General features: G+C 46.1%; 1 long non-coding RNA gene across 1 annotated transcript; it reads right to left on the reverse strand.

The window, feature by feature from the left end:
* Nucleotides 1-1,166: 1,166 nt before the first annotated feature.
* LOC148118941 (uncharacterized) lies at nucleotides 1,167-6,401 on the reverse strand. The gene is made up of 2 exons (XR_015735618.1): nucleotides 6,126-6,401; nucleotides 1,167-2,950 (listed from the first exon to the last, which is right to left on the reverse strand). It is a non-coding gene; the product is annotated as an uncharacterized LOC148118941 (long non-coding RNA).
* Nucleotides 6,402-15,807: the final 9,406 nt, after the last annotated feature.

Here is a 15,807-nt window from a genome sequence, read left to right on the forward strand (position 1 = left end):
AGGACACAAAGAGGTGGAAGGTGGGAACAGGGACAAGGGAAAGTGTTATTTCCCTTACATTTTCACAACACAGTTCATCATCAAAGGAAATCAGGGCAGGAATTTAAGTAGGCTGGAAATCTGGAGGCAGGAGCTGATACAGAGGCCATGGAGGAGTGTTATTTAGGCTTACCCCTCATGCTCAGCCTGATCCTTATAACACCCAGGACCATCAGCCAGTTGGTGGCACCACCCACAATGGGCTGGGCCCTCCCACATCAATCATCAATCAAGAAAATGCCCTGCAGGCTTACCCACAAGTCAATTCTATGGAGGCATTTTTCTCATTTAAGAGTCCTTCTACCCATATGATCCTAGCTTATGTCAAGTTGACATTAAAAACTGGCCAGAACACTAAGTAATTACATAGTAAGACCATGTACCCAAATGTGCATACGGATGTGTGTATATGTGTTCCTACATATGTGGGTACATGTGCACGTGTGGAGGCCAGACATTGACGGCGGGTATCCTCCTCACTGTCTACCTTATATACCTGATCCACTTACATCTCTCCCCAGAACTCACAGATAATGGCTAGTCAATCTAGACAACTTGTTTTGGGCATGCCCATGTCTATCTCCAGGGCAACTAGGATTACAGGTGAGTGGATACACCTTCCTGGTGTTTAGACAGGTGCCGGGAGTCCAAATGCAAGGTACAATGCTCATGTAGCAAGTGCTTTGCCATCTTTTGGGCCATCCCCCCAGGCCCCAAACTCGATATTTAAGATAATAGGGTGCAGGGATTTTAACCATGAGACTATGCTGTCCGAAGGCTTCTCACGGCTGGCACTTGCTGAAGCTGAGCACAGCTCTCCTTGCAAGTGCCTAGCAAAAAACACAGACTCTCTTTGTGCCCTCCTTCCTGGGCCGTAAGGTCATGAGATATCCGGCCTGCTTCCTTGCTATCTTACCAATTGTTTTGCATAACATGGATCCCCTCCCTCTAGCTGCTGAAGACAGGCGCCTGACAATGAACCCTGGTGTCAAAGTCATCGGTGGTGTTGGCTGTTGTGTGGCACCGATCTCTACCATATTGGCACAGGCTTGGCTGCGCCACACTTGCCAACAACCCCAGTACTGTCGTTTCCTTTCTGTCGTGGTTATAAAATACTCTGACAAAAATTATCTTAGGAGAGGGCAGGTTTATTTTTAGTTCATAGTTCCAGGTCACAATCCATTACCCTGGACAAGTCAAGATGGAGGAGCTGGAAGCAGGTAGACCCCTTATATTCATAGTCGAAAGCAGAGAGAAATGAGCACGGGTGTGCTTGTTAGCACTCATACCACTCTACTTTGTATAGTTCAGGATCCCCTGCCTAAGGAACAGTGCCGCTCACAGTGGGCTGCGCCTTCCCACACCAAGTATGAATCTAGACAATTGTGCATAGACACATTCACAAGCCAACCAGATAGCGACAACCTCATTGAGCCTCTTCCCCAGTGAGTCCATGTTGTGTCAAGTTGACAGACCTAACCATCACGCCTGGCATCCCGGAGACTGAAGAGTTACCTTCTCACTCATGCCGCCTGCAGGGGTTGGCTGAGGCTCAGCTCTGCCATCTTTACCCCAGGACCTAGCCAACCATCTAGAACATCGTGGTTCTTCCTGACCGAATATGGGGTGGGAGAACTTAAGCCATGGCATAGTCTGGCACTGAATGCTACTTCCTTTGTACCTCACTGGCTAGTACTGATTACACAGCCTAGTGGAACACAAGACAACAAGGCAATGGTCCCTCTGCCATGGCCTGGGAATGCAGGGGCACTGTTGAGCAGTCCCCTCACCTCATGCCAGGTCAAGGGTCAATTATCGGTCTGGTGAAGGGTGCTTAAGCTGGAAGGATAAGACGTGGTGTGGACAATTGTTCTGCTTACGTGACACGGTACCATGTTGTTGAATTCTACCATATTTCTGCCTAGTGAAAAGTACTCTCTCTATACCACAAGTTTGGTTGTTTGGGTGGCCTTTTGAGTTCCAACTATCAGGCCCCAGCCAGAGTCCCTTCAAGAGAGTTCTCCTGCTTTGGAATGTCAGTCAACATGTGCCTCTCTCTGTACACACCTTAGCACAATTTCCATAGGGACATTTTATTTCTATATTTCCGCAGATCAACAAAATAATTTTAATAAGACCACGTGGGAAGAGCCCTCCATTTCCTTCCGAAAACAATGAACGCATTGTCAGAATAGCACAGGGCAGCTTTGCATAGCCAGAGGGCAAGCGAGGAGTGCTTGGGTGAGCAGGGCAGAGGCTGAGACTAGGCACTCAGAGGCAGCACAGGTAGTTCTACGGTTCACATTCAAGCGGTTTCCTGAGCTAAGCCACATGAATTCCCTCATCTGAAATATTCTCAATAGATGACGGCAGAAGACAGTGGTTCTCAACATGGGGGGGGGGCGAGAGACCCTTTTGGAGGTCGGACAACCCTTTCACGGGGGTCTCACGGGGGTCGCCTAAGACCACCAGAAAACACAGATATTTACATAACAATTCATAACAGTAACAAAATTACAGTTACGAAGTAGCAACAAAATAAACAGTCACGAAGTAGCAACGAAATAATTTTAAGGTTGGGGGTCACCACACCATGAGGAACGATATGAAAGGGTTGTGGCTTTAGGAAAGTTGAGAATCACTGGCCTCGGGTGGCTCTGACACTAGGATTCAGGCGTGAGAAGAATGTTGAGCAGCGAGGCACCAACCCTGCTTCGAGTGTGGTCTACACTGCAGGCTGCCATCTCTCGCCGGTGTTCTCTCACTTCCTGTTCAGTCTTGCTGTGACATGTGAAGATGGCCTGCAGGTTCATGGACTGAGACTCGGAGGCACCCACGGATGCTGCCAGGATTTGGTTTTCACTCATCTTCTCTCACCATCTGGTCCCCGCCCCCAGCGTGTCCAAAGAGACTAGAACCAAAACAAAATACATAATCCTTTCTTTTATATGTTTTATAGAGTAACCAGGATCTACTTTTTTAAAAAAAATCCTCAGTGTGGGAGAGAAGGCTCAGTGATTAAGGGCACTGACTGCTCCCCCAAAGGACCTGGGCTTGATCCCCAGCATCCACACAGAGGTTCATGACCCCCAGCATCCAGATAGAGGCTCACTCACCGTAACTGTTACAAGACTCGACAACCCTCCTCCGGTCGCCATAGGTGCCAGAGGCACATGGATGCACAGACGTACATTCAGGCAAAACACTCACACACACACAAAATAAAAATAAATATAAAAAATCATCTTAAAAAAGGGTGTCTCTGTGGCAGTGGGGCGCCGTGGCGCACGCCTTTGATTCCAGCACTAGGGAGGCAGAGGCAGGTGAGTTAAGGCCCGTCTGGCCTCCATAGTGATATCCTGTCTTAAAAAAGAAAAATCTTCAATTCAAAGAACTCATATTCAGTGAGTTTCCTCTTTTGTGTTCCTGGCCACAGTTTTGGAGATTGTGAATCTGTATCTGAGGCAGGTAAGTTTCTGTTTGCTGTCCCCAGACAGTGATGTCTCTTCAGAGGCCCTGGTCAGCTGCGTGCTCAAGTGTCAAGGGCACGGGTTGTTTGAGATGATGTTAGGCTGCCCAGGCCTTTGGTCTGGTAGAGGCTGAGGTGGCTGCTCTCAGATCCCACACAATACCCTCTTTCTTCTGTTGCAACAGGAGTAAGCGCTGATTTTGTTGGAACAAGACCCTTTGCTGCCATCTGCTGGAAGAATCTCAAAACAGCCCATTGCTGCTTTGTTAAAATACACACATGAACTTAGGAACTAAGTGAAACGACAGCGCCTCTTAGAAGTGGCTCTGCAGCCCAGCACTCCTTGCTGGAACGGCTCTGAGCTGGCCTCCAAGACAGACGAAAGTAAGATCGCGGTGAAATTTGAAGGGCTCCTAACATAGTTCCTGATCTGCCCCACAAAGTCCTGTCCTCAAGAAGGGTCAGGCAGTGCCTCAGCTGGGGGAAAGGGAGAGTGAAGCCAGGGGCACAGACAGCAGCCCTGGTCATCCACTGTCCCTCACTGTCCTACATCCCATTGTCTTCTGTCCAAGTCTGGAAGAGGAGCCCAGAGAGGGGAAGAAGGGCCTAGGGTCTTTAATGACTCCTGCCCATCATTATTCTTTGACGATGTCTGGCTCACAGCCCTTTAAATGGTGATCCCATCACCATCCCTACAGCAAATACCTACTCTTGATGGTGTTCCATTCTCCTGGACATCCTACTGACTTTTGTCGTGGTGGGACAGGGTTCAGACTTTCCCTGACAGCCTTTGGAATGTGTGAGAATCAGGGCTGGTGAATTCAGCGGGCAGCGTTCCTATAAGGGCAGGGACCATCCATTGTGTCTGCAATATATGACTGATATTCCCAATCTGTCCCCTTCTCCCAGAGAGGAATATCCCTGTCAGAGCATTTGACTACCTAGAGACCCAGTTCGTGAAGGGAAAATGGAGAATGAACCAGGCATGGCAGCACATGCCTATAATCCCAGCATCTGGAAAGCTGCCACCACAGGGGGATCAAGTTCAAGGCCAGCCTGGGCTACACGGTGAGTTCGAGGCCAGCTCGTGTGCACTAAATACCTTCTCAGAGAGAAAGAAGAAAACAAAAGAAGGATAAATGATTCGTTCTCTTCCTGTCTGTCAGTTTGTAGATTCAGGTTGGCTTCCAAGCGCGCCTGAAGATGAGCGGTTGTCTTTGTACCTCAGAGATCTAAGCGGTTGGCTTGAGGAATGTTCAAGTCCCATCTTGCAGATGCCTTCCATGCTGTAAAGCTTCCATTCTAAGAAACTACAGGAACAAGCAGCCCCATCCTCCTGAGGAGAGGTCCATGAAAACTAGGCCCTGGCTGGACATGACGCACGCCTTTAATTCCAGAACTCCAGATGCAGAGACGGGCAGATCTCTGTAAGTTCAAAGTCAGCCTGGTCTACATAGTGAGTTCCAGGACAGTCAGGGCTATAAGGGGAGAGAGACCCTGACTCAAAAAAAAAAAAAAAGTAGAAACTAGCTGTTAATTGACACTCCAATGAGGCCCTAGACAGACATAGGATTGAGGAGCTCCCTGAGTCACACTGGTCCTTTCACTCCAGGAGATGGGGGACCGTCAGGACACCCTGCTGTGTCAGACACTGAGACACATGGAGGCTGAGAGGCTCTGCTACCTCAGAAACTTCTCTAGTGGGCGGCCTGACACCTCCTGTCCTACCCTGGCTGGCCAACCTCTGCCCACTCTTCTTTACTCTATCCATCCATCTGGGGCCTACAAATGCAGATGTCTGTGGAGAAGCATGGTCCCGGTAAGGCTTCCAGAGCTGTGGGATGGCCGGCCAGGGTCCCACAAGGCACCATCAAGGTCAGGCCGTCCATGAGAAGCCTGAGGAGGGACTATGAGCTTGCTCATCTGCCTGTGAACAAGCGGGGCTGTAGCGACGTGTGCTAGGCCAGTCCTCCAAGAGCAGGGCGGGTGCTGAGCAGCCATCAGAAGCTGCCTTCTACCCACAGGCCTCAGAGCAGGACAGAAGGCTCAGTCGCACACCAGCAGACTGTCCCTGAACCATGGACACTTGCCTAGCCCGGAGCACAGTACATCTATCTGCAGCATTAAACTTCACCTCCTTCACAGCCCAAAACGCACAGAAGCCCTGGAGCCACAGCCTGAGGAAGACAGGCCTCCAGAACTTCAGGCACCACGCTCCCAGGTTGGGGCTAGTCAGCGATCAAGTTTGAAATATTAAGTTGTCACCCGAGGCCTTTATATAACCAGGAAAATAAAGAGCAGATAAAACACCCTTGGAAACAGAGAAAAGAGAAAGGTGCCCCACCCTGGCAGGGATGGGCATTTCCCACTCCGTCTGCCTGATGTAACAATTGCAAGTGCTGGCAGGTCTGGGCCGCCACCCGCCCCAACGCTCGCCTTCCCTGCCCACGGCTTTATAATGCCGCCTTTGTTCGAGCTCATCCAGCGGCTTCCTGGCCTGACAGGCATATTGTCCTTTCGCTCTCTTCAAGGTTACTTTCATGTTTCTCGCAGGGACACTTAACAAAGTCCAGAGTCGACCAGAAACTTTCTGTCCCTGAAAAATAAGTGCACAAACCTTCGTGTGCTCACCCCAGATCCCGGCTTCTGATCAGAGGTTCGGCTCTACACGGTCTCTCATCAGAATGGCTGCCTAGCCCTGTGGGAACAGTTCGCCTGCTGGAAGCCACCGGGCTGCACAGGCTCTAGGAGCCATTCCAGCTTTACTCCACATCCCAGGAATGCGGCAAGTGCGGGCACATCTCACGCATGTCTGTAAGGCTTCTCGAGAGGAGATATGGCTGTGCAAAACCCAGCTCCCATGAGCTGTTTTAAAATACGGGTTTGTTGTGGGTTTTCTTCAGTAAGTTTTGTCTCAACAAAAAGTCACTTCCAACAAGTGAATATCAAATGGTATAAGTCATACTTAGTAAAGGTCAAATACACATTTTCTTGGTATTAGTCAAAGGAATAATGACATTTACAGAAGCGTTCCCATCCTACCCACCTCCCACCTTTAAAAAAGAAGTCAACCTTTTAGTCTCTACAATTTTTAGCACTAGATTCTCAAAATATGTATGTAATCTAATGCAATCTAAGCAATTTTGGGATGGCGACATCTAAATCAAAATGTATAAATATGTATAAAATTCTTTGTCCCATTAAAATAAGGTATATTTAATGTATAAATTAATATGCAATGATCATGTCACATGTTTTCCTTTCTGTCTCTCTTTTAAAAATTTTAAAAGAATTTATTTTTATTCTGCACACAGCGTTCTGCCTGCATGTACACCTGCAGGCCTGAAGAGGGCACCAGATCTCATTACAGATGGTTGTGAGCCACCAAGTGGTTGCTGGGCATTGAACTCAGGACCTCCGGAAGAGGGCCAGTGCTCTTAACCTCTGACCCGTTTCTCCAGTCCCCTTTTAAGTTTTTTTTAATTTGTTTTTATTTTGGTTGCTGTCGTTGCTATCGTTTACAAAGTTTCACGTGTCTTGGGTCTCAAACTCCCTATGGAGCTGAGGATGACCTTGAACGTCCTTTTCTATTTCTGCTTCCACCTTCCAAGTGTTAGGACTATGGGTGTCTTCCACCATGCTTGGTTTGTACCTTGCTAGGGATCAAACCCTACATGTTAGGCAAGTTCTCTACCAACTGAGTTACACCTCCAGAATGGTGAATTTTCTTTATCTTTTTTCTAGGGTTGTGGAGGGGTGGTTCAAGACAGGGTCTCACTATGTACCTTTGACTGTCCTGGAACTCACCACGTAAACCAAGCTGGCTTCAAACTCAAAGAACTCTGCCAGCTTTGGCCTCCCAGGTGGTGGCATTAAAGGCATGTGCCCCCCCCATGCCCCCATGAACTTTCTTAAAAAACAACAAAACTCTAATATCTTGACAATGTTTCAGAAGAGACTCATGTAAAGATATCAGTGACCAAATTCGGCTAATTTACATCTACTTGTTTTGCAACAGTAATGTTTGAGCAATGACGACAATTCAAATACATTTGTTTTACTAAAATTAACCTCCAGGGGATGCCTAAAGAGCTTTGCAAATATTCTCTTTCCTGTGCTAGAGAGTGAGCCCAGGGTTTTGCACACATTAGGTAATCTCTCGACCACTGACCCACACCCCTAATCTTTCTTTCATTTTGGGGGGGACAGATGGATATTGGTCTTGAACTTGAGATCTTCTTGTCTCAGCCTCTCAAGTAACTGAGATTATAGGCCTGTGCCACCAGTTCTTTTCCTTCATATTTATTCATGTGTGTACATATGGATGAGTGCACATAGGCCACACCTGCAAAAAGATCCATATCTCTCGCCCTGCATGAAACTCAAGTTCAAGCGGATCAAAAGCCTCAACAGAAATCCAGTTCCACTGAACCTGATAGAAGAGAAAGTGAGAAACAGCCCTGAAGGCACTGGCACAGAAAACAGCCTCCTTAATATAACACCAGTATTACAGACACTGAGACGGAAAATTACCAAATGAGACCTCATGAAACTGAAAAGCTTCTGTAAGGCAAAGGACACTGTAAATAAGACAAAATGGCGGCCTACAGAATGGGAAAAGTTCTTCACCAACCCCACATCTGACAGAGGGCTGATCTCCAAAATATAAAAAGAACTCAAGAAACTAGACATCAGGGCTGGAGAGATGGCTCAGTGGTTAAGAGCAACCTCTGCTCTTCCAGAGGTCATGAGTTCAATTCCCAGCAACCATATGGTGGCTCACAACAATCTGTAATGAGATATGGTGCCCTCTTCTGGTGTGTGGGCATACATGCAGGCAGAATGTTGTATACATAATAAATAAATAAATCTTTAAATAAAAAAAGAAACTAGTCATCAAAATACCAAATAATCCAATTTAAAAATGGGGCATATATCTCTACAGAGAATTCTCAACAAAAGAATCTCCAGTGACCAAGATAGTCAACATCCTTAGCCATCAGGGAAATGCAAATCAAAACAACTCTGAGATTCTGTCTTATACTAATCAGACTGGCTAAAATAAAAAACACTAATGACAGCTCATACTGGCAAGGATGTGGAGTGAGGGGAACACTCCTCCACTGTTGGTGGGAGTGCAAACTTTTACAGCCACTTTGGAAATCAGTATGGCAGTCTCTCAGAAAACTGGGAATAAATCTACCTCAAGACCCAGCTATACCACTCTCGGGCATATACCCAATCCTATCACAAGGACACTTGTTCAACTATATTCATAGCAGCTTTATTTGTAATAGCCAGAACCTGGAAACAACCTAGATGCCTCTCAACCAAAGAATGAATAAAGAAAATATGGTACACCTACACAATGGAGTACTACTCAGCTTTTAAAAGCAATGACATCAGTAAGTTTGAAAGCAAATGAAAAAAATCATCCTGAGTGAGGTAACCCAGACACAGAAAGACAAATTTGATATGGACTCACTCATAAGTGGATATTAGCTGTAAAATAAAAATAAAGGATAACCAGACTCTAATCCACAGTCCTAGAGGGATTGAACAGCAAGGAGAGCCCAAAGCGGGAATGCACGGATTTCCCTGTTAAGGGGAAATAGAAAAGATCTCCTGCGTAGACTGGGGGCAGGTGGGGACAGGAACATGAGGGATCAGGTTGAAGGGTAGATGAAGGGGGAGAATAATGAAAGAGACATCTAGATAGGGGGCATTTCAGAATCAGGTAGAAAGCTAATCTAAGGGAAACTATCATGAATCTACAAGGATGACCCCAGTCAAGACTCCCAGCAATTATAGCCTGGACTGGTCATCTCCTGTAGTCAGACTGGTAACTACCCCAACTGTCATCAGAGAGTCTTTGTCCAGTAACTAATGGAAACAGATTTAGAGATCCAGGGCCAAGCACTGGGCAGAGTCTGGGGAATTCTGTTGCAGAGGAGGAGTAAGGATTGTTACAAGCCAGGGCAGTCAGGATCATCACCAGGGAACCCACAGAAGCAACTGGCCTGCTCATGGGAACTCCCAGACTATGAACCGATGACTAGCCTGCATGGGACAGGCCTAGGCCCTCTGCATATGTGTGACAGTTGTGTAGCTTGGTCTACTTGTGGGACTCCTGGCAGTGGGAGTGGGGCCTGTCCCTAACACTCTGGTTGGCTTTTCATAACCTGTTCCTAATGTTGGGTTGTTTGTCCAGCCTTAATATAAGAAGAGGAGCTTCGTCCTACCTCAACTTGATAAGTCATGCTTTGTTGGCACTCAAGAGAGGCCTGTCACTTTCTGAACAGAGGTGGAGAAGGGGTGGATTGAGGAGGGTGACAGAGGGGAGGTGGGGGGGAGGAAATGGGAGGAAGGGGAAAGGAAGCTGTGGTCAGAATGTAAAGTAAATGAAAATTTAATTAATAAAAAAATAAAATAAAAATAAAATTTAAAAATTTATTTCAAGCAATTCCTAATTAGTGTTTTATCACATCTTATAAAGACTATTTGCAAACACACTACATGTTTACAGAATCATCATCAAAATCGCCAAGTGGATTTGAAGCTTCCATTTTTGTGTTTTCTCGACTACCTTGTAGGTCGTCAGGTACGGAGCTAAAAGAGCACAAAGACAGTGCGCAGCATTTGGGGAAACTATGCTCCGAACCGTGCGGAGAACGCGAGGTCTCTAAAACACACGGTGGTTTTTTGTTGTTGTTGTTTTGTTTTGTTTTGTTTTGTTTGTCGATTTTGTTTTGTTGTTGGTTGTTGATTTGGATTTAAAAGTTTCCTTAAATTTCAAAGACAATTTAAAACTAAGGGGTAATTGTGTTTTTAAAATTCTGTGAGCAAAGACGGGTAAGCTGCAGAGTAGTTTCCTAAACGAGAGGTCATCAAGCAGTCTCAAGGGAAAAGCCAGTGACCCAACAGTGTGTGCTTCCAGAAAATCACACAGTGGAAGGCATCGTCCCTCCAAGTCCCAATTGTGGAGGTCTCCCTTTGTGATCATTTAAAATCCAAATTTCACTCTAAAAAACATGAACCTGGGGTGTGGATTGAGGCTGAGAGAACCCCACTCCCAGAGGAGGCATTTGTTGGTATTTTTTTAAAATAGTTTTTGAGAAGGGGACAGTCTCACCCTGTAGCCCAAGCTGGCCTCACACCAGTGGGCAGAGATCCTTCTACATTACCCTTCCAAGGGGTGGGGTTACAAGAGTGAGCCACCATTCCCACCCTTATTTATTTTTAAGTCTGCAGAAAACCTATACACAAAGAAGACCATTCTCATAGTAGAAATGCCACCTGCAAGCAGCCGGGGCACCAGTCGGGTCCCACAGCCACACAGCATATCACACACCACCCTGCAGGTGTCCCCTGAGCACTCAACTGCCTCGAGTCCTCCTTCTTTGGAGGCTCCCCTGTCAGTTTTTTTGGGTTCCTTGAAACACGACGGTGACACGTGATGAATTAACAGTTTTACTCTCCAGATACAAAGTCTTCTCACAGGTCCTCCTTGGTCTCCTAGCACAGCCTTGAGCCACTCATTCTGATAGCTACACCACCCACTCTTGAGAAAGCATGAAGGTGTGGCTCATTTTCATACTCAATTTTGAAGCTTTGTAAGTTCATTCTCCAAGAGAGCTTTGACAACTTCAACCCACCATCCAGCTTTCCGCGTTTCTGTATCCACCACCCCACCCTCTCCGAAAGGGAAAGATTCTTAGGTGTCATCTCTTGGGTTTCTGTGCTGCCTCCCCTGAGAAGGGTCACTACACCCAGGCTGCCTGGCACATTCCTGATAGTGTCGAACTCATTCCCAAAGTTACAGTCAAATGTTATCTCCAAATGGATTCCAGGGAGAAGGGACCTGGGGTTCACTGGCTAACTACAGATCTGTTGACTCTTTGTGGCTTTTGGTCACTGCCCATTTCAGGAGCCAGAAGGAAGCATCTTCGTGGCTGCTTCAGGCCACACAAGAGAATGGAGAAGTGGTGGTAGCCGCAGATTCCTGGGCCTCCCCAGGGTCCTTAAATATGCTGTGACAGACACAGATCAAAAGCTCTGCTCAGAGAGCCTCTAAACCTTTTGTGTTTCCCTTCAATAACTACTGACTGGCCCCCAGGGCCTATCATAGACTTGTTCACATTTTCCATAACTCTTAATATAAATGGAGCCAAGCAGAACTTATGTTGTCTATGTGTGTACATGTGTGGGGACGCATGCTTGTGTCTGTGTTTTTTGTGTTTTTTACTTTAGATGGGGTTCTCATTATCCTGGAGCTTGCTTGATTGGTCTAGACTGGCTGGCCAGTGAGCCCTGTCTCCATCTCCCTATGCTGGGATTAGAAGAGAACACTACCATGTCCTTCTCTTCCAAGGGTTCTGGGGCTCCAATGCTGGTCCTCATGCCTTCTCAACAGACACGGTGCCAACGGAGCTGTCACTCCAGCCCATTCTGTTGCTGTCTGGCTAATAGACTGGTTACAGGATGCAGTCTGGGTGGTCCAGCAATGACTGTCAGCCCAAATGTGTTGTCTCACTGAATGGTAACTTCTGTTGGTTTTAGCTACTACATATTTTATATCCACTGAAGGACTTAAAAGTACGTCCCCCAATCTGTGGCTTGTCTTTTTATTTTCTTGGCATACATTTTTTAATTTTTTTAAAAAAAGAAAACAAACTATCTTTTTTCATTTTACAAACCAATCCCAGTTTCCACTCCCTCCTCTCCTCCCATATCCTCCACCTACCCCCCAACCCCATCCACTCCTCAGAGAGGGTAAGGCACATTGCTCTGGGGATGGTCCATGGCCTTCCCTATTATATCTAGGCTAAGCAAGGTATCCATCCAAAGAGTTCCACAAAAGTCAGTACATGCAGTAGGGATAAATCTTGCTGCCACTGCCAGTGGCCCTGCAGTCCGCCCCAGCCATACAACTGTCACTCACATTCAGAGGGACTAGTTTGGTCCTATGCTGGTTCTTTCGCTGTCTGGCTGGAGTTGGTGAGCTCCCATTATCTCAGGTAGACTGTTTCAGTGGGTGTACCCATCGTGATCTTGACCTATTTGCTCATATTCTCACTCCTCCCACTCTTCAACTGAACTTTGGGAGCTTGTAGAGAACATTAAGTTTCTAATTTTGATGACGTTTGATTTAGCAGGATTTTCTCCCATGGAGTACTCTCTCAATGTTGCGTCTCAAGAATCTTTGCCCAGCTCAAAAGAGATCTTCTGTCTTTCTTCCTTCACATGCTTTGGTTTTAGGTTATGATTATGATCCAGTCTGAGGTCTTCTGTGTGTTGCACAAGACTCATTTTTTTGCATCTACATAGCCAGCCATCACAGCACCGTCTGTTGAAACAGTCACTGCCACTCCTTTGTAGCTTTATTCAGAAGCAAATGGAAGTGATGCGCAGTCTGTCCCCGCCTGCCTTATGTGAGAGCCAGCCCGTCTATCCCCGTTGCTGTAGATTTATACTGACTCTTCAGCTCAGGCACAAGGCCTCAAATTTATTTTTCTTCTTCAAGATTGTTTTGGTTTTTTACTCCATTCGATTTTAAAATCGTTTAAATTTTAAATTTAAAATCTATTCATTCCCCTTCCTTTAAAACAATCAAACGTTCAAGGATTCTGACTGGTTTGCATGGAACTGAAAGCTCGATTTGAACGATATACCTTTCTAAGGATATAAAGATGTGACTGTGTGTGTGAGCAAGTGGTGTGCACACAATCTGACAGTAACTTCTGGGGCCGGTTCTCTTCTCCCACCTCATTTTTGAGACTGTGGTCATCCAGTCCAGATGTTTCTCCATTAATTTTAGTATATTCTGCAAATTGCTACCTTAAGTACTACCTTAGCCACATCTAACTTTTGATTTGTTTTGTTTTTATTGTAATTCGGTGTGAAATACTCTTCAGTTTCCCTTTTGATTTCTTCTTTGGCCCAAGAATGACACTGAAACATGATATTTAGCTTCTAAATACTTGAAGATTTTTCAGATATTTTCTAGTCATCTCTAATTTATTTTATGGTTTATTTGTTTGCTGTTTTGTTTTGCCCTTTTTGAGACAGGGTCTCACTATGTAGCTCTGGCTGTCCTGGAACTCACTATGTAGACCAGACTGGCCAGAAACTCAGAGATCTACCTGCCTCTGCTTCTGGCTTCTACACACTGAATTAAAGGCATAAGTCATCACACCTGGCAATTTATTGGTTTTTGAGACAGGGTCTCACTATGTAGCTCTGGTGGTCCTGGAACTCACGATGTAGACTAAGCTGGCCTCAGAACTCATAGAGATCTATGCGAGCCTCTGCCTGAGTGCTGGAATTAAAGGCATTCACCACTACACCGGCCACTCATTTCTAATTTAATTGCAATGTATCAAATAACATTATATTTTCTTCCATTTTCATGTGTGTATGTGGGGGAAGATGTGTATGTATATATGTGCACACGTGTGTGGACACACACGTGTATGGGGCGCACATGTGTGCACATGTGTGGAGGCTTCGAGTTGACATGTGGAACTGTTCTCCATTGCTCTTCCACCTTACACATTGAGACAGCATTTCTCTCTCAAAGTTAGAGCTCGCCAGTATAGCTAGTCTTGGGAGCCAGTTTGCTCTGGGGATCTCCTGTCTACAGCTTCCAAGGTTAGAATTACGATGGGCCACTACAACCTGGTATTTACACTTGTTCTCATGATCCGAACTCAAGCTTTCAAGCTTGCAGAGCAAGCTCTTTAATTCCTCAACAATCCATCTCCCTGGCACCAGCATGACATTTTTTTGTGGCCTGCATCTTTTAAAGTTGCTAAGACTTATTTTATAGCTTTGGACTCTGGTCTGGCTTAGGAGGTGTTCTGTGAGCTTTCAGGTAGTATATTCTGCAGCCACTGTAAACACAGAACAAGAATCCACAGCAAGCCAGGCGGTGGTGGTGGTGCACGCCTTTCATCCCAGCACTTGGGAGGCACAGACATGTGGATCTCTCTGAGTTCCAAACCAGCCAGATCTGTTACACAGAGAAACCCTGCCTTGGGGGAAAGGGGAAAAAAATCCACAGCAAACCCTGACGACTTTGACATCCCTCCTGGTTTTTGGCTTTTAAGATAGGGTTGTACTATTAGGAACTCTCTATGGAGACCAGGCTGCTGGCTTCCCACCCAGAGACCCACTGCCTTTGACTCTCAAGTGCTGGGATTAAAGAGATAGACTTTTAGCTCTGTGTATGGGTAATTGAAGGGTGTGGAAACCTTCCACTTAGCTGTGTTCTGTCTATTTCCTCTTACAGTTATATTGCTTTTGGCTTATGTCTGGCTTCCTGAAGCATTGTTTTAAATGAAAAAAAAAAAAAAAGGTTTCGTTTGGCTTACTGGCTGATCATTAAGCTCCAAGGGATCCACCTGTCTCCACTTCTCGATGACAGGTGACACACTTAGCCATGCCCGTTTATGTGGCACTAGAGATTTGAGCCTAGGTTCTCTTGCTTTCCTAGAAGTGCTCTTACCCCTGTGCTGCCGTCCCATCTCCCCTAGAATTTTATATTTGGTTGTTTTTTTTTTTTTTTTTGAGACAGGTGTTCTATGTGCTTTCTGCAGTCACTATAAACACAGAACAAGAACCCTGTAGGTCAGGCGGACCTCACTCTGTGATGGTTTGGTTCTGAGCTCCTGATCTTCCTGCCTCTACTTCCCAGGTACTGCGATTGCAGACGTGGGCCACAGTAGCCGGTGTGCTTATATTTACGGTAACATCTCCACTGTCTGTGTGACGCCGATCCTACCGTACCAGGAGTCAGCTGATTCACAGGATGGGTGCCAGGGGCAGAAGGAGGCATAGCGGAGGAGAGGGCGGAGGAAGGACACTAGGGTTGGTATCTCGGACATTCTGCAACAGACAAGGGGACCCATCTGGAGAGAAAGCTCAATTCTCCTGGAGCAGTGGAGTCAGGGGCCAGGAAATAAAATCCAGGATGATAAGTGGCTAGGCAGAATTTTATACACACACACACACACACACACACACACACGCGCGCGCGCGCGCGATATATATGTATGTGTGTGTGAGCTTATCTTATACATGTATATGTATGTATATATGTATATTATGTGTATTAGTGTATATGTGTATATTAGTGTATTGTGTGTATTAGTGTATATGTGTATATTAGTGTATTGTGTGTATTAGTGTATATGAAGCTTACTCTGCCCACCTTGCCTGTGTCTGCAGTTGTGATGTGTATCACCATCAGCTTCGGGCTGATTCGCATCTCCACCTCTGATCTCCCTGTAGGAGTGCTG

The sequence above is a fragment of the Myodes glareolus genome, chromosome 19, assembly GCF_982192425.1.
Source record: "Myodes glareolus chromosome 19, mMyoGla1.1, whole genome shotgun sequence".
In the NCBI taxonomy this organism is placed as follows: domain Eukaryota; kingdom Metazoa; phylum Chordata; class Mammalia; order Rodentia; family Cricetidae; genus Myodes; species Myodes glareolus.